Below are 20208 nucleotides of genomic sequence, written 5' to 3'. Positions count from 1 at the left end.
TCAGAAAAGTGGTAACTCCTCTGCATCTCTATGTGCTTCTTCATGGAGGCCAAATAAAGTTCACTCACACTAAGTAATAAAATTATTCCCTACTATCTACACATACCCTAACAGTAGTAACTATACTGTCCCTGACCCCCCTGCTCTATGTAAGGAAAAGTATAGCAGCAGTACGGTTCTTTTCTCCTATACACCAGAGTGTATAGAACCAGAATATGTCTCTGTTCTCCTGAACACCACAGTGTATAGGACCGCAGCATGGCTCTGTTCTCCTGAACACCAGAGTATACAGAACCAGAGCATGGCTCTACAGAACCAGAGTATGGCTCTGTTCTCCTGTACACCAAAGTATGGTATTATAGAACCAGAGTATGGCTCTGTTCTCCTATACACCAAAGTATGGTTCTACAGAACCAGAGTATGGCTCTGTTCTCCAATACAACCAAATGTATAGAACCAGAGTGTGGTTCTGTTCTTCTATATACCAGAGTGTACAGAACCAGAGTGCAGCTCTTTTCTACTTCATACTCTAGTTTACAGAACCAAAGTAGAGCCCCGGACTCCATTACATCCTAGTGTACAAAGCTAGGGTACAGTTCGTTTTCCCCCCTTATACCCTGATGTACGAGGTAAGAGTATAGGCTCATTCTACCCTTACACTACATTGTAGGAAATTGATACAGTTCTATGGTCTCATACTCCAATGTAAGAAGAAATAACAGCCTTTTTCTCCCTTACAGATTCACAGGTAAGTTCTAGGCTAGCTGCCTTTGTGGGCCATTTTAAGCTGAGCCAATTTCCCTTCCAAACATACGAATCAAACCCTATAACACCTTAAACAATTATATCAACCCCCAACCCCCAATTTATGAGATGTTGAAGAGCACAGTAGAGCATGCTACAGAGTATATGTTTATTTTGCGCAATGGGATGTGTTAAAGATAAAAAGTGCACATTTACTATTATTTTATTAAGTTGATTTTTTTTTTCAGAATGTCTGATTGGCTGTGTTGATTTTTTACTTAAGCCAGTCATCTCTGGATTCTTTTTTCACATTACTGAAAAGACATGTTATTCAGAAATATGTCCTGTCTAAGTTGGGGGGATGATTACATTTTGGAAGTTAAAGAACATGTTACTGTACAACTACACAAACACTGGCTACTCCTCTAAACCCTCAGTGTAGCAGACATACACAAGTCTGCCCTTCTGACACCTAATGTTTGAAACCAGAGTACACTAGGGCACAGAACCAAAGTCTGATCTGTTTCCCTTACACTGTCATGTGTTACACGTATGTACAGCTCAGGTTCTCTTGTATCTCACTGTACGTAAGCCATGTGTCAGACCCGAACACAGCTCTGTACTCTATTACCGCCTCATCTGGAACCAGATTACTGCCACATTCTCCCTTACATGCTAGTGCAGGAAAGCAGAGTACAGCTACATTTTCTGTTACATTTCCTAATGCATGACAGGGTAGCACAACTCTGTTCTGGCTGCATGCTAATGTGGAACCAGATTCAAGCTTTGTTTTCCTTGTACCCTAGTGTTAGGAATCAGTGTACAGCTTTGTTCTCCCGCGTACTGTAAACTATGGAACCAGAAGACAGCTCTGATCTACATTACACAGTAGTGTATAAAGACAGAGTGCGTCTCTGCTTTTACTTTCACAAGTGCCTGTGGAAGTAGAGTGCGCTAAAATATGTATAAAATAATAAATAAATATATATATATATATATATATATATATATATATATATATATATATATATGTGTATATATATATATATATATATATATATATATATATATATATATATATATATATATATATACATATGGATCCCCTTCACTACACCGACACGCCACAATGCCGACACCCAAAACACCGACACCAAAAGACCGACAACACACAATACCGACAACGCACAAAACCTAACACCATAACACCTACACCCAAAACACCGACACACAAAATGTAAACTACACATTACACACAACTATACATGCACTAACCTTAACCCAAACCCTAACCCTAAGGTCCGACACAACCGCACACTTACCCTACCCGCACCCTAACCCTAACTCACTTAACCCACCCCTAAACCTACAGTCCGTCACTATCGCACACACACCCAACCTGCACCCTAACCCTAACACACTTAACCCACCCTTAAACATATAGTCCGTCACTATCGCACACTTACCCTACCCGCACCCTAACCCTAACTCACTTAACCCGCCCATAAAACTACAGTCCCTCACTATCGCACACTTACCTGTCCGCTCCCTAACACTAAATCCCTCACTCTATCGCACACTTACCGAGTCCGTCGGGTTCTCACCTTGTCGGTCATCTGAATCGTCGGTCTTCTCGTCTCCTTCTGTAGAGTGTCGGTCTTCTAGCGTTTCGGTGAAGTGAAGGGGATCCATATACATATACATATAATAAAATCTGTCTAAAAATATGTATATAAAACTGGTCAATCTTGTGGACATATAAAATAAAAACCATAGTAAAGATATATATATGTCCACAAGACCGCTTTTATATACATATTTTTAGACAGATTTTATTATATATATATATATATATATATATATATATATATATATCTTTTTTTTTTATATACATATATTTTAGTCTATTTAAATGTTGATACATTTTAAAATTTATATTTCTGTTTATGTGACAGACCAGAGTCAGTTTTAATTATGCACTTAGCTATGTTTGAGCTGCAATGTATGTTTTATAGTGTTGCTGATTTACACATGGATGTTAGTTTCTTCACTGCTGAGACAAGTCAATGAATGTGTTAAATTGCTTCAGTGATTAGTGTGCCTCATTGGCTGCTAGAATATTTAAAGATGTGACTTGAGTTTTAATATTTTGGTCTGAGGAAGCGGATGTAATCCGTGAAAGCGCTTACCTTGTTGTGTTGCTATTAAAGGGTGCTGTGTTGGAACAAGTTTGCCTTTTTCTTCACTATTTTGCTGTTTGCTACACTGGTTCCTTTATCGGTTCAGAGGTTTGTTCTGACTTTACTGCTACAGCTTGTTTACCTCTCACCGAGCGTGACTGCTACAAATGGGGATTTATGTGTTACAGAAGAGTCAGCTCCTGCTTTGACTACTAAAGGACTGTACAATAATCGTTTCTACTCACTTTTAAATAATATGGTCAATCCATTATTGAGTGGAACATTGCGCTTTGAACATGAAATTAATACTGATGATTTGAATGCGCATGAGATGTTTCTTAAAGATTTTCATGACTTGGAGAATAAGCTTTACAGGTATAAGCAACTGCAGTGGCAGCGCTTCCACCTTGAAACTTCTCTTAAAATGAACATAGCACCAAGGGGACTGAGAGCCTTGACAATGCAAAGCTATGGACAAACCTATCCTGAACTTTTGAGACGCTGGCAGCTGTTAAATCTTGAGTGCAGCACCAGATACATGCAGCTCCTTATTGAGTTCTTTCTACCTGAAGAGGCTGATTTATGCAGAGAGATAAAAGGCTTAAAGAGTGCGATCTTTCACAAGTATCTAGATGAGGTTGTAGGGGATAAAATGGAGGTTTTGTTTGACAATATAAGTGGGTATGATAAAAAGGCCATCTGCCACCAAACGTAGGAAAATTCAAAGAGTCACATTTGATTTCCAAATGGTAATGTGTTCTCTTGGTCGAGAGATGGTACTGGCTATAGTGTTCAAACTCAGCTCTCAACAGGAAGTGGGCGGAGGCCATATAATACAGGAACGAATCAGTCATACGATAAACATCCCATGAAATCAGTACAGGCACATACAGTTTCATCGGCTACTACAAGAACTGCATCAGTATCTGAACCAGTGGCCAACAATTCATTAGATATTCAAACTGGCCATTCTAGTGAGAATGTTGCTAACATCAAGTCTTCGACCAGTACTGGTACTGACAATGTTGTTAGGCCTAAATCGCTGACAATGGCACACAATAGTCCTGCTAAAGCAGCAAGGAATCTGCTTGCACCTGAAGTAGTACGTGTTACTTTTTTACTGAAGGATGCACTCCCGATCAGAGGGAGATCCAGGAATCGGTATACCAACTCGAGAATGAGATGTCCACACAGCGAAGAGGAGGTAATAAGGACAGGAAAGAGACAGAAACAGGTCTAGTATACAACATCTCTTCTGTTATTTTAACTGAAGAACAACTCTCAGTTCTAAACAGAGGTTTAAACTTTGTTCCAGCTCAACAAGTTGATCTTCTTGATGTACTCAAAGATCTATGCCCGTTTGGCAGGACATTGACACTAAAAAGTATGTTTCCTGATAATATGATGACTGAAGGTGTTTTTAGAAAACCGAGTACTTTTGTTCCTCCTACAAATTCGACCGTCAAATTATTTCTAGATATTTGTGACAAACAGATCAGGGACAAGTTCTCTGATAATCACACTAAAGGCTTTATTAATTTGTCAGTGAATGAGCGGCAAGCACTTTTTGAATTGAAACGTATGAATAGTATTGAAATACGACCAGCTGAAAAAGGGGGTGGGATTGTCATACTTGATAGAGATGTGTATATTGGATGCATGTTGGATCTGTTAAGTGACTTGAACACCTACTCCCCTATCACAGGTACCATGTTGAAAGGGATTATTGATAGAATACAGTTTTATATGTTTGATCTACTTATGACAGGGCTAATCTCTGAACGACCGTTTGAATATTTCAAAGTAGATCATCCAGTAGTACCCATTGTTTATGGCCTTCCAAAGATACATAAGAATTTACACCATCCACCCATGCATCCTATAGTGTCCAGCAGGGACTGAGCAACAGAGCAACTTTCTATCTTTGTTGAAAAAAAAATCTCCGGATTGTGCTAGCCAGTTGTCTTACTGTGCTTAGAGATACTAAAGGTTTTTTGAAAGAGCTGAATAATCAGTTAGATGTTTTATCTGGTTATTGTTTTTTTGTCACACTTGATGTAGCCTCTCTATTCACTGTTATCCCCAATAGTTGGGGGATTGAGAATATTAGAGAAATATCATGTCCCAATTGATTTATTACTAGCAAAGTTGAACTCATTTGTACTCTCTTAGAGATTATTCTTGAAAATAATGTTTTTATTTTCAATGACTCCCATTATATACAGAAGGTTGGCAAGGCTATGGGCACTGCTTGTGCGAATAACTAAGCCAACCTAACACTTGTGAATTGGGAGACTAAGTTTGTTCTCTCCAATAATAGATTTTGTAGTTCAATAAAATGGTTCAAACGTTTTGTCGATGATATTTTTTTGCTATGGCAAGTTACAGAAGAGGAATTAGCACAATTTTTACAGTACCTCAATGGACTGAATGACTTTTTGAGATTTACGTATACATATTCATCAGAAGAGATTGATTTTTTAGATGTGAAAGTGAGTAAAAATGCCCTTTCATCTGTTTCCACTATTATATATAGGAAGGACGTTAGGAGGAATAAGATAATCCACAACAGCAGTATGCATCCCAATCACACAAATTGGGCATATTTATCGCATGATGCGTCTCCATAGTAATGATACACAACTAACTCTTGCACTAACCAAATTGAAAGAGGAATTTATTGAGAGGGGATATAAGCCCACTGCCACTGACTCTCAGATTAATGCAGCTTGGGTGGAGAGAAATAGAAGATGCAGACCTTATTTTTGAGAATGTCCCCCAAATGCCCAAACAAATGTTGGTAGAGCTGTTGATTCTCCATCTAATATTATCATCAGTAGTACTGTAGGGGTTAGGATGCCACTAACTTTTGCAAGCAATGTGTGCATGGTATGTGATGTTATTAAGAACAATTGGGATATTCTCTTAACTGATCCTGGACTCAAAGATGTTATAGGTCGCCAACCCAGTTTTACTTTCAGGAATAACAAATCTCTTAAGAGCCACTTATGTTACAAATCCAAGGGTAGACATAATGCTGTACAATCTGATGAATGGGTACGTGCCCATGCAGAAGATGTATGGCTTGTGTGTGTTTATATGGGGGGGGGGGGGCACTTTTATACATCCACAATTAGGCTTTGAGATTAGCACCACTTTATATGCTGATTGCCATACCAAGCACGTTGTATATTTTTGTTTCTGTACTATCTGTTTTTCATTCTATATAGGTAAAACAAATACAGCCTTCAAGGAGAGAATTTCAGAACACCTAAGAGACATTAGGAATGCTAAAGAAACAAGTGCGTTGGCCATGCATGTTGCGAAAGAAGGCACTGCACATAAGTTACATTTTTTGTTCTAGAAGTCATACACAATAGTATTAGAGGTGGTGACATCAATAATAAGACAGAATCAATGGAACAGAAGTGGATTATACGTTATCAAGTTGACAAACCACCAGGTCTCAATAGTAAGATGTCTCTGAAGCCCTTTTTAAAAGCTCGAGCACTGAAACACTGACCAAGTAGTACCAGGCTTATGTCCTTGGTTTCTTATATATATCTTTGCTATGGTTTTTATTTTCCATATCCACAAGATTGACCAGTTTTATATACATATTTTTATTTTTTATTTTTATTTATTTATTTATTTTACATTTGTTAACCGGGCTAGTCCAACTGGATACATGTCCATTTTCAGTGGAGGCCCGAGGAGAAAAGCTCCGCTAAAATAGTACTAATGCAACAGAAATAATACAATGCAACTAAGCAATTATACAATGCAACTAGAGAAATTAAACCAACGGAAAATTATAAAGAAAATAACACAATAGTAATTCACAATGAGCAATATATCATAGAAAAAAAACTTTACAGAATAGTAGCAAATTGCTAGTTTACAGTGTTGAACGAAAAAACAGGCTTAAAAGTATTTACCCAAAGAATAATAGTAACACAGGAATGGATGAAAAACTCACAGGGTGTGAGGTCATTTGATTTAAATAGGGTAGAATAGAAGGCTAAAAAGTATTTACACAAAGAATGAAAATAACACAGAGATGGTTGGAAAAACACAGGATGTGAGGTCATTTAATATGAAGTAGGGTTGAAAAGAAGAAAAATTCTGGTATTAAACATTAGTTGCTGAAGAGAATCAAGTAGTCTGGAATTAGTAAGTAAGCTGTGGGAAGGTAACAGAGTCAGTAGAAGGTGAGAATTATTAGTCAGGATTGTTGCAAGAACATAGCCAGTGTTTGGATAGGAAGAGTTTTAGGTTGGTTTTAAAAAGTTGAAGTGATGTTAGGGAAGTGAGATGTTGCGGTAGATGATTCCATATTTTACCAACTGAGTTAGAAAATATGGAATCACCTGCTAGGTTATTTGATAAGAAGGTGTGGATTAATATTTTGTTTGAGGAGCGTAGGTTCCTCAGGTTATGATATGGTTTAATAAGGGTGGAGAGCATTGGAGTGTAATCAGGGTGATAAAGGGCATTATGTGCAATAGTAAGTTGATTAAGATGAATTAGATGGGGTAATTCAAGCCAGCCTAGTTTTTTGAGATTTAGACAATGATGGGTTCTGTAAGGAGAGTTAGCAGCAAATCTGGCAATATTATTATATGCTGTTGCAAGTTTATTAAGATTATTCTTAGTAAGATTGGTAAATATGGGGGAGGCATATAGTAGGGTAGAGATTAAGTGGGTTCTAGCTATTGTAGTTCTGGCTTCTGGAGTTAAGAAAGGTTTGATTCTGTAGAGCGAGCCTAGTTTTCTGTTAGTAGATTTTATTATGGTGTTGATGTGAGTGTCAAATTTTAATTGATTGTCAATTGTGACACCTAAGAGGTCAGTAGAGATAAGGGTACCGTTACTGGATAAAAGAGTAAAATCAAGGGAAGGAGACAGGTGAGTTGGTGAAAAAAGCAGTAGTTTAGTTTTTTTGGGGTTGAGGAGGAGACAGTGATTAGAAAACCATTGTTCAGTAGTCGAGAAGGTTTTTTGAGTGAGAGAATGAAGTTCAGACTGTGAGGAGGCTGAGCAGATAATCGTAGTGTCGTCTGCATATTGAATACACGTTGATAGAGGAGTAGTTAGATGAAGGTCATTTATAAAAATAGAGAATAGTAGAGGACCTAATATAGAGCCTTGGGGGACTCCTATAGAGGTGGGGAGGAGATCTGAGAGATGGTTGCGCCACAGAACTGCCTGTTTACGGTTATCCAGATAGGATGTAAACCAGTTTAAGCTGGAATTATCTAGAGAGAGGGACTTTAAGCGATGGAGGAGGAGTTGGTGATTGACCATGTCGAAGGCCTTAGACAGGTCTACAAAGAAAGCTGAGGAAGGGGTATTATTGTTGCGATTATTGTTAATAGAGTCAATAAAGGATAGTAAGGCAGTAGTTGTACTATGAAATGGTCGAAAACCATGTTGGCAATTAGCTAGGAGATTGTGGTGTAGTAGGTGGTTAAGTAACTGTTTGTGGATACATTTCTCCATTATTTTTGCAAGAGGAGATAGTAGTGCTATGGGGCGGAAGTTAGAATACTCAGTAGAGTCTCCTCCTTTGAAGAGAGGGATGATGTATGAGATTTTCCAGACTGATGGAATAGTACTTTCTTCTAAGGTCCTGTTAATCAGTATAGAGATAGGGTATGCAATAGCTTTTGCACTTATTTGAAGGTATTCAGCTGGAAGTTTGTCAGCTGAGGGGGTTGAGGGTTTTAATTTTTGAAGAGGGATAAAATAAAAGAGGTGGGTATAGGTATGAGGTGAAATGGAGGAGGGGTTGGGCTTGGACTGGGTAGTTTAGATGGGTCTGGGCTTTGTTGATTTGCTAGCTTTAATATCGCAGAAGTAAAGAAATTATTAAATTCATTAGCTGTTTGTAAAGGGCAGTCTGGGTTAGAGCCTAGTGGATTTGGTGTGGCAACTTTACCTGGAGTTACTAGCATATTAATGGTATTCCAGAATTTTTTTGGCTGTTGAAGCAAAGATTGTTGTAGCTGGGTGAAGTAGTTTTTTTTGTCATGCAGGATAGCTTTTTTTGTCATATTTCTTTGCTGTCTAAAGGTAAGATGATCAGCTGTATTTTTTATGGTTCTCCACTTGGCCCAGGCTTTATTTTTACTAAGGATAAGTTTCCTTGTGTTATGTGAGAGCCATTGGGCTGTTTTAGATTTAATTTGTATTAACCGCATAGGTGCATGATTTTCCAGGATTGTTAGAAAAGTGTTATTAAAGAAATGAACAGCTTCCTCTATGGGCAGGGATTTAAGGGGTGACCAGTTAACTTGCCTGAGGTCATTTAGAAACTGATCAGGGTCAAAGAATTTTTTGCTGCGGGATGCTCTGACTTGGGTAGGGATGGTCATACTTGCTTTATGCCTAATAATGTATGTAAGTAGGTGGTCACTAAGGTCATCTGGGAGGGTGCCTGTTGTATATTTTTGCTGGGGACTGTTTGTTAGTATCCAGTCAAGAATACTTTCTTTATTATTAGGTTTGTATTTTCTTGTTGGGGAGTTAATGGTTTGAGAGAAGCCATGCAGGTTGATGAGGGTAGAAGGATTAGTTTGTTTGCATGAATTCCAGTCAATATTGAAGTCGCCTAGTATTATTGTTTCCTGAGGAAGATTTAGAGAGAACCAGTTTAATAGGTCTTCTAATGTGTTGAGGTTTTTACCTGGGGGAAGATAGGTACAGATAATGTTAATTGTTTTATGTGGGTTGAGCTGTAGCTTAGAGATTATTATTTCAGCATTATTGTCAAATGGTGGGTTATGGATAACTTTACTTATCTGTAGGCTGGTTTTATAGAGAATAGCAACCCCTCCACCTTTTTTTTAAGGCGATCCTGCCTTAAAATATTGTAACCTGGGGGAATGATTTTGTTATCATATGTTGAGGGTTTTAGCCATGTTTCAGTTAGACAGAGGATATCAAATTGTTGGACATCTAGGAGCACATGAATTAGTGGAATTTTATTACAGGTGCTGCGTATGTTTAGATGAGCAATAGAGAGAGATTTAGGGGGTTTAGTAGGGGGTAAAGGTTGAGTTTTAAGGTGATAGCAGTTAGAGAGAGGTGGGGAGACATTGGGTCCAGGGTTGGGGTGAATGTCGCCATCTAGTGATGAGTGACTTAATATAGGGTTGAGATAAAGATGAGTATAGTGGAAGTATTCAAAAAGTTTTTTGAGGCTAACCTTTGTGTATTTAGTGTGAGAGAGGCGGTGATATTTTGCTTGAAGGTAGGAGGTAGTATAGATGGGATTGTGATAGTGTGTGAAGAGCAGTAGGGGAAAAGTTAGTGTTTGTTTGTGAGGGAATGTAAGAGTAGGGGGGAGAGGTTGTTCATAGGAGGTTAGGATATAGGTAGAGATGAATGTAGTTAGGAAAGTTAGTACTAGTAAAGGTTGGTATGGCTTTTGCATGCTGAGAGATATTATAGCAGGTTTTGAGTTAGAGGATAGAGAAGTAAAGTTTGTAGTGATGGGGGTTAGAGGAGGGAGGAGACTATTTTAGTGGGTGGATACAGTGGTGGTATAAGATTGGTCAGGTAAAGTAAGGGGGTGTGTCCGAGAGGGTATAAATGTAGAGGTGCTAGGGGCGGGTGGGATTTGGGGGCAGGGAGGGGAGCGGAGTGAGCCCGAAGGGCGAACGGAGCGGGAAGAGACAAAGGAGTGTTGTAGCACTAGAAGAAAAACAATCTAAAAGGTAAGGGAAAACAGCAGAAAGGTATGAAACAGTTATAAGTATGTAAGTTTAAAAGAGGTTTAAGTTTAGACTGTAAAGAGATACGAGTTAGGGGCTTTGGAGTGAAAAGGAAGGAAGTTAGGGAGGGTCTAGAGAGGAAGATAAAGTACAAAGGTTAAAGAGAATTTACAGCTGCAGGACACAGGTTAATGGAGAGAAAAAGGATGAGTCAATGGTAGCAAAAAGAATAGTAGAGGAATGCCACTTAATGGGCAAGTGTGATAGTAAAAAAGATAGACGGAGAGGAAAGGGGAAAATCGTGGAGGGGGGGATGAAAGAGAGTTACAGGGTGGAAAGTAGCTATGCCTAGTAAATAAAGTTAGAGTTTGGGCTAGTGTAGTGAGGAGGGCAGAGGTTACTGGCTGCTGGCAGTCCTGGACTGGTGGCTAGACTAGCTTATATTGATTAAATGGAATAAAAAATAGACATTTAGGTATAAAACATACTTTTACGGTCAGTTTGGGAAGATATCACAAAAGTTTGGTGGGTTGGAGCTTTGTAGAGAGTAGTTCAGGTCTTCAGAGAGGGTTTAGGTAGGTGTGTAGGGTTAATGCAGGATTAACCTGTTCAGGTTAATAAGTTTTACAGTCAGTTTGGGAAGATATCAGAAAAGTTTGGTGGGTTGGAGCTTTGTAGAGAGTAGTTCAGGTCTTCAGAGAGGGTTTAGGTAGGTGTGTAGGGTTAATGCAGGATTAACCTTTTCAGGTTAATAAGACAGATTTTATCATATATATATATATATATATATATATATATATATATATATATATATATATATATATATATATTTATCTATGGGAACACTTCACATAATCGAATTACTGAAATCTCGAATTTCATATGGTCGAGACCATATGATCGAGATTTCAGTAAATCGAATATGTGTAGTGTTTAAAAATAAGAGTTTACTTACCTTAATACATTGCGTGCACACAGAGGCAAGGACTCTTGTACGCTCTGTGTGTACATAATGCTTTATTTCTTTTGCGGTGTTGACAGGAAATGAGAAATCTCCTGTCTTGCGCTTCCGCATACAGTGCAAGACGGGAGATTTCCCATTTCTCCACTGTAGCACGATCTTGGAGTTGGTATATTTAAGTAGGGGGGTGAGGGGGTCACAGGCCTGCAAAAGCGAAGTTTGTCTTTTTTTTTTTTTTTTTTTGGTTTCGCTTCAGAAGTTCGAGTTTACGAAACTCAGTCTTTTGGTTTCGGTTATTTGCAGTTCGAGATTTTGTAAATTCGAGCTTCTGAAGTGAATCCATATATATACACATATATATATATATATATATATATATATATATATATATATATATTTTTTTTATATATATATATATTTTTTTATATATATATATATATATATATATATATATATATATATATATATATATTTTAGTATATTTAAATGTTGATACATTTTAGAATTTATATTTATGTTTATGTGATAGACCAGAGTCAGTTTTAAGTATGTACTTAGCTATGTTTGAGGTGCAATGTATGTTTTATAGTGTTGCTGATTTACACACTGATGTTAGTTTCTTCACTGCTTAGACAAGGCAATGAATGTGTTAAATTGGTTCAGTGATTACTGTGCCTCACTGGCTGCTAGAATGTTTAAAGATGTGACAAGTTTTAATATTTTGGTCTGAGGAAGCGGATGTAATCCATGAAAGCGCTTACCTTGTGTTGCTATTAAAGAGTGCTGTGTTGGAACCAGTTTGCCTTTTTCTTCACTATCAAACTTATTAGTACGACCCACCACTTATATATGTTAAAATATTTAAAAGTATTTGTCAGATCATACTTTTCTTTGATTTAAAAATGAAATAATTTATGTGTCGACTGCATAACTTTTTTTGTTTGTTACAGTTGCTATGCTCCCCATATGCAACTGCAAGACTGTCTTGAATGCATTATAAGAGCTTTTTGAAACTATGTTTTCTTATGTTCACTCGTAAAAGCTTACTAATGGCATCTACCCTTTTAAAGGGAGACTACTTGGATATCAGCTATTATAATGTTGACTGTCTCATTGGAGGAGTATTCAGTAAATGGCTCCTAGTATTAAAGTAGCAATTTGATTGGTTGAAGCATATACTGCAAACACTAGAAAGGGTATTGCTACAGGAGACATCAGTAGCCCCTCCTCAGAAACTGTGTGCGTGAGAAAACAATCTAAGTGTCAGTTACTGTAGAGGGCACTGGATTCAGACAGCGGTGTGTGAAATCCTAGGAAGTCAGCAACTATAACCTTCTCTGCAGCTGACAGTTTAGAGTTTATTTAGGTGCGACAGGTGTTGGTCATAACCCTAGCATTAGTTTTCATTGGCCTTAAGCTATAGGTTCATAGGTTCATACTAGGCTATCTGCCCTAGGGCATTTATAAGCCTAGCCAGAGTGTGTGTGGCTTTCGCCACCCTTGGAATGAGAATACTACGCCCATTTAGGGTTTAGTTTACTGTGCCTCTGTCTAGTAGTGACACCCTTGGAATGAGAATACTACGCCCATTTAGGGTTTAGTTTACTGTGCCTCTGTCTAGTAGTGGCACCCTTGGAATGAGAATACTACGCCCATTTAGGGTTTAGTTTACTGTGCCTCTGTCTAGTAGTGACACCCTTGGAATGAGAATACTACGCCCATTTAGGGTTTAGTTTACTGTGCCTCTGTCTAGTAGTGACACCCTTGGAATGAGAATACTACGCCCATTTAGGGTTTAGTTTACTGTGCCTCTGTCTAGTAGTGACACCCTTGGAATGAGAATACTACGCCCATTTAGGGTTTAGTTTACTGTGCCTCTGTCTAGTAGTGACACCCTTGGAATGACAATACTACGCCCATTTAGGGTTTAGTTTACTGTGCCTCTGTCTAGTAGTGACACCCTTGGAATGAGAATACTACCCATTTAGGGTTTAGTTTACTGTGCCTCTGTCTAGTAGTGACACCCTTGGAATGAGAATACTACGCCCATTTAGGGTTTAGTTTACTGTGCCTCTGTCTAGTAGTGACACCCTTGGAATGAGAATACTACGCCCATTTAGGGTTTAGTTTACTGTGCCTCTGTCTAGTAGTGACACCCTTGGAATGAGAATACTACGCCCATTTAGGGTTTAGTTTACTGTGCCTCTGTCTAGTAGTGACACCCTTGGAATGAGAATACTACGCCCATTTAGGGTTTAGTTTACTGTGCCTCTGTCTAGTAGTGACACGCTTGGAATGAGAATACTACACCCATTTAGGGTTTAGTTTACTGTGCCTCTGTCTAGTAGTGACACGCTTGGAATGAGAATACTACGCCCATTTAGGGTTTAGTTTACTGTGCCTCTGTCTAGTAGTGGCACCCTTGGAATGAGAATACTACCCATTTAGGGTTTAGTTTACTGTGCCTCTGTCTAGTAGAGACACCCTTGTAATGAGAATACTGTGCCCATTTAGGGTTTAGTTTACTGTGCCTCTGTCTAGTAGTGACACCCTTGGAATGAGAATACTGTGCCCATTTAGGGTTTAGTTTATTGTGCCTCTGTCTAGTAGTGACACCCTTGGAATGAGAATACTGTGCCCATTTAGGGTTTAGTTTACTGTGCCTCTGTCTAGTAGTGACACCCTTGGAATGAGAATACTGTGCCCATTTAGGGTTTAGTTTACTGTGCCTCTGTCTAGTAGTGACACCCTTGGAATGAGAATACTACGCCCATTTAGGGTTTAGTTTACTGTGCCTCTGTCTAGTAGTGACACCCTTGGAATGAGAATACTGTGCCCATTTAGGGTTTAGTTTACTGTGCCTCTGTCTAGTAGTGACACCCTTGGAATGAGAATACTGTGCCCATTTAGGGTTTAGTTTACTGTGCCTCTGTCTAGTAGTGACACCCTTGGAATGAGAATACTGTGCCCATTTAGGGTTTAGTTTACTGTGCCTCTGTCTAGTAGTGACACCCTTGGAATGAGAATACTGTGCCCATTTAGGGTTTAGTTTACTGTGCCTATGTCTAGTAGTGACACCCTTGGAATGAGAATACTACGCCCATTTAGGGTTTAGTTTACTGTGCCTCTGTCTAGTAGTGACACCCTTGGAATGAGAATACTACGCCCATTTAGGGTTTAGTTTACTGTGCCTCTGTCTAGTAGTGACACCCTTGGAATGAGAATACTACGCCCATTTAGGGTTTAGTTTACTGTGCCTCTGTCTAGTAGTGACACGCTTGGAATGAGAATACTACACCCATTTAGGGTTTAGTTTACTGTGCCTCTGTCTAGTAGTGACACGCTTGGAATGAGAATACTACGCCCATTTAGGGTTTAGTTTACTGTGCCTCTGTCTAGTAGTGGCACCCTTGGAATGAGAATACTACGCCCATTTAGGGTTTAGTTTACTGTGCCTCTGTCTAGTAGAGACACCCTTGTAATGAGAATACTGTGCCCATTTAGGGTTTAGTTTACTGTGCCTCTGTCTAGTAGTGACACCCTTGGAATGAGAATACTGTGCCCATTTAGGGTTTAGTTTACTGTGCCTCTGTCTAGTAGTGACACCCTTGGAATGAGAATACTGTGCCCATTTAGGGTTTAGTTTACTGTGCCTCTGTCTAGTAGTGACACCCTTGGAATGAGAATACTGTGCCCATTTAGGGTTTAGTTTACTGTGCCTCTGTCTAGTAGTGACACCCTTGGAATGAGAATACTGTGCCCATTTAGGGTTTAGTTTACTGTGCCTCTGTCTAGTAGTGACACCCTTGGAATGAGAATACTGTGCCCATTTAGGGTTTAGTTTACTGTGCCTCTGTCTAGTAGTGACACCCTTGGAATGAGAATACTGTGCCCATTTAGGGTTTAGTTTACTGTGCCTCTGTCTAGTAGTGACACCCTTGGAATGAGAATACTGTGCCCATTTAGGGTTTAGTTTACTGTGCCTCTGTCTAGTAGTGACACCCTTGGAATGAGAATACTGTGCCCATTTAGGGTTTAGTTTACTGTGCCTCTGTCTAGTAGTGACACCCTTGGAATGAGAATACTGTGCCCATTTAGGGTTTAGTTTACTGTGCCTCTGTCTAGTAGTGACACCCTTGGAATGAGAATACTGTGCCCATTTAGGGTTTAGTTTACTGTGCCTCTGTCTAGTAGTGACACCCTTGGAATGAGAATACTGTGCCCATTTAGGGTTTAGTTTACTGTGCCTCTGTCTAGTAGTGACACCCTTGGAATGAGAATACTGTGCCCATTTAGGGTTTAGTTTACTGTGCCTCTGTCTAGTAGTGACACCCTTGGAATGAGAATACTGTGCCCATTTAGGGTTTAGTTTACTGTGCCTCTGTCTAGTAGTGACACCCTTGGAATGAGAATACTGTGCCCATTTAGGGTTTAGTTTACTGTGCCTCTGTCTAGTAGTGACACCCTTGGAATGAGAATACTGTGCCCATTTAGGGTTTAGTTTACTGTGCCTCTGTCTAGTAGTGACACCCTTGGAATGAGAATACTGTGCCCATTTAGGGTTTAGTTTACTGTGCCTCTGTCTAGTAGTGACACCCTTGGAATGAGAATACTGTGCCCATTTAGGGTTTAGTTTACTGTGCCTCTGTCTAGTAGTGACACCCTTGGAATGAGAATACTGTGCCCATTTAGGGTTTAGTTTACTGTGCCTCTGTCTAGTAGTGACACCCTTGGAATGAGAATACTGTGCCCATTTAGGGTTTAGTTTACTGTGCCTCTGTCTAGTAGTGACACCCTTGGAATGAGAATACTGTGCACATTTAGGGTTTAGTTTACTGTGCCTCTGTCTAGTAGTGACACCCTTGGAATGAGAATACTATGCCCATTTAGGGTTTAGTTTACTGTGCCTCTGTCTAGTAGTGACACCCTTGGAATGAGAATACTGTGCCCATTTAGGGTTTAGTTTACTGTGCCTATGTCTAGTAGTGACACCCTTGGAATGAGAATACTACGCCCATTTACGGTTTAGTTTACTGTGCCTCTGTCTAGTAGTGACACCCTTGGAATGAGAATACTATGCCCATTTAGGGTTTAGTTTACTGTGCCTCTGTCTAGTAGTGACACCCTTGGAATGAGAATACTACGCCCATTTAGGGTTTAGTTTACTGTGCCTCTGTCTAGTAGTGACACCCTTGGAATGAGAATACTGTGCCCATTTAGGGTTTAGTTTACTGTGCCTCTGTCTAGTAGTGACACCCTTGGAATGAGAATACTGTGCCCATTTAGGGTTTAGTTTACTGTGCCTCTGTCTAGTAGTGACACCCTTGGAATGAGAATACTACGCCCATTTAGGGTTTAGTTTACTGTGCCTCTGTCTAGTAGTGACACCCTTGGAATGAGAATACTATGCCCATTTAGGGTTTAGTTTACTGTGCCTCTGTCTAGTAGTGACACAGAGATGACCCCCCAGGGTAAACCTACGATCTCCCATCCACTCATCAAGGTTTCTCTTGAAGAGAGTCAGTGAGGGGCTCTGCCTAACATGGACTGGGATTCTGTTCCAGAGTGTAGGGAGCCTCTGGGTTATGAATCTGTCCCTCCAGCACATCCTATTTATTTCTGTGTTGAGGTTCAAATCTCTCGCGGCTCTGGTGGATTTGGATTTTCTGAGGTGGAGCATGTCCATTAATTCTGGATTGGACATGGCCTTATATGTCAGGCACAGATCGCCTCTGAGTATGAGGTATGCGACTGAATAGAGCTGGAGTTTCTTCAGCCGGGCAGCATATGACATATGTTTGAGACCCTTGATCCTCTTGGTGAGGTACTTTTAGGGTCTTTCTAGCTGCTGCAGGTGTCTGGTAAGGTACATCCCAAATGGGGCATTGTACTCAATTATGGGCCTGATAAGGGAAGAGTATAGGGGCACAATGACCTCTCTTGATCTAGATGTGAATCCTTTCATGATAAGGTGGGTAATATAGAAGGTCTTCCTAACCACCTTGGCAATGTGAGTGTCAAATGAGAGGTTACTGTCAACTTGAGTCCGTAGGTCCCTGATTACTTCTTCCGTACTTAATGGATTACCACCTATGTGGTAATTTGTGGGTACTTTTTCCCAAAGGGTATGACTATACATTATTTGGCATTCAGTTTAAGGCCATGGCTCTGGCACCAGTTATCCGTTTCTATGAGGCCTTTCTGAAGGATGCTTGTGTCCGCTGGAGTATCAATTATGGCACCCAGTTTGCAGTCATCTGCGAACTTTGTCAGCCACAATCCTCCTATGTTTGCTTGCACCTCGGAAAAATAAATGCCGAACAAGAGGGGTCCCAGGACCGAGCCCTGTGGGACACCGCTTGTGACTGGCTTAGAGTCTGACATGGCTCCAGCAATTCTGACCTTGTGGGTTCTGTCCTTGAGCCACTTTGCAACCCATCTTATGACATATGGGTTTACATTTAAGCTGGTGAGCTTGTCTATGATGCCCGAGTGGGGTATTGTGTCGAAGGCTTTTGCAAGATCAAGGTAGGCTGTGTGAACTGCCTTACCCTCATCAATGGCCTTAGTGACTGTTTCAAAAAAGTCGACCAGGTTCAAAAGGCAGGATCTGCCCTTGACAAAGCCGAATTGGGTAGGATCCAGTGTCTGTAGGTCCCCAATGTCTTTGTTTATGAGTTCCATAATGATCCTCTCCATAGCTTTGCAGACCAGACTTGTCAAGCTTATGGGGCGGTAATTTCCAGGGTCCGTAGAAGCACCTCCTTTGTGGAGTGGGACCACTGTTGCTGTACGCCATTCTTTGGGTACGTATCCTGTAGTAAGGCTAAGATTAAACAGCAGCCTTATGTGCGGGTTTAATTCCTCTTGGAGTTCATGTAACACGCAACCCGGGACTGGTCCCATTGATGCTGTGTTTTTAGATTTGGAGAGGGTGTCTCTCACCTGGGCATCTGAGATGTCAGGGAGGCTACACTCTGCTGGAATAGATATTTCTCCTTTTGGGGGGGGGGGATTTGCACTGAACCTGTCTGCCAGTATGTTGGCAATGTCTGTGGGTTCAGTGTATTTTTTGTCATTTTGGACTAACTCTGAGCATATCTGGGAGTTTCCACCCAGGTTTCTAACATAACTAAAGAAGGCCTTGTGATTGTCTTTAGTGTCTTTTGCGATTTTTCTCTCAAAGTTTGCCTTGGATGATTTTATGAGTGATCGTAGTTTTTTGCTAGTACTGATCAGAGATGCCTTCCCTTTTGGGGATTTTGCTCTGTCATGTAATAGCTTCCTCCTCCTGTTGTAAAGCTTGTTAATGGCTAGGGTCCACCAGACAGGATGCCTGCCTTTGGGGGAATGGGTCTTGGTTTTATTTGGGATTGCATGATCCATGCATTCTTGAAGGTGTCAGTAGAAAACGTTTATAAAGGATTCAGCGGTGTGGGCTGTGGTTTCCACTGGCCCAGGGGCCTTGAAGGATACCACTTCAGTCTTAAGAAGTGTGAAGTCAGCTTTTGAGAAATTCTTCACTGTGGCACGGGGGTGGGGGCGGGATGTGGATTTCCAGTGAGATTAATTTATGGTCTGATCTCACCAATGAGGGGTATACTTCCGGTGTGGAGCATTGTGTCCCCATGTTTGTCATGATCAGGTCTAGTATATTATCTCCTCTTGTGGGAGTGGTGACTATTTGTTCCATCGCATTTGAGTTTATGAATTCTAGGAACCTTTGGGCTAGGGTGTTGGGGCTTGAGTAATGCCACTCTTCCACTCTTTAAGAAACAACTTCTATTACATCTGAACAAATTCTGGCTCTGCTCTTGTACCAATCCTGACTAACCTGCTTTCATCTTTCTCCTATCATAATTCTTTCTTCACCACTATAATATTCTCTCTGACTACAAATGACTTAATGCCTCTATAGTTACTACTGTTCTCTTATATGTAAAAAAAAAAAAAATGTCGTCTTTTACGATTATGTATTACATATTGAACTACGTAATACTTCCATTCTTCCATATTCTGTACTGAAAGTAGTTAATGCCTTACTTATTACTTTAGTTGGTTTTATTTGTTTTCTTTTTAGATTTGAATTACCTGTACTAAATTCTCTGTATTTTTGCTTATTGCTTTGTCATAAGTGTTTATTGTTTATGTTTATTTTTATTATCTTGCTTTCATCATTGGAGCTTTTCTCCCCGGGCCTCCACTGAAAATGGACATTGATCCAGCTGGACTAGCCCGGTCAACAAATGTAAAATAAAATAAATAAATAAATAAATAATGCTCCCAGTCTATGTTTGGGTAGTTGAAGTCTCCCAATATGATGGTATTTAGAGGGACATTCATACTCTCCAGTGTCTTCAGGAAGGCTGAGTGGGGTTCCTGAGTTTGAGAGGGTGGTCCGTAGCATGCTACAAACTGTAGGGCAGTTTTGCCTACGGTTAGTTGCACATGGATGGTCTCCGATGCTTCGTGCGTTGCCACTAAACTGGAGGTGTGGGTATCTTTGATGAATATGGATATTCCCCCTCCTTTTGTGGTTCGGTCCAAGTTTTGAGGCCGAAAAGCATGATATGAGGTATAACCTGGTAGTGCTGGGGTGCTCTCA

The 20208-nt window shown here is 40.0% G+C and overlaps 1 protein-coding gene across 1 annotated transcript in view; it reads right to left on the bottom strand.

Moving 5' to 3' along the window:
- Positions 1–20208, bottom strand: part of LOC122788396 (zinc finger protein 850-like) — a 1059174-nt gene that overhangs the window by 999634 nt on the left and 39332 nt on the right. The window lies entirely within an intron of this gene.

Source organism: Protopterus annectens, chromosome 13.part0 (genome assembly GCF_019279795.1).
Source record: "Protopterus annectens isolate FY-2018-M chromosome 13.part0, PAN1.0, whole genome shotgun sequence".
Taxonomy (NCBI): Eukaryota; Metazoa; Chordata; order Ceratodontiformes; family Protopteridae; genus Protopterus; species Protopterus annectens.
This window is presented reverse-complemented; position numbering and strand designations above follow the sequence as displayed.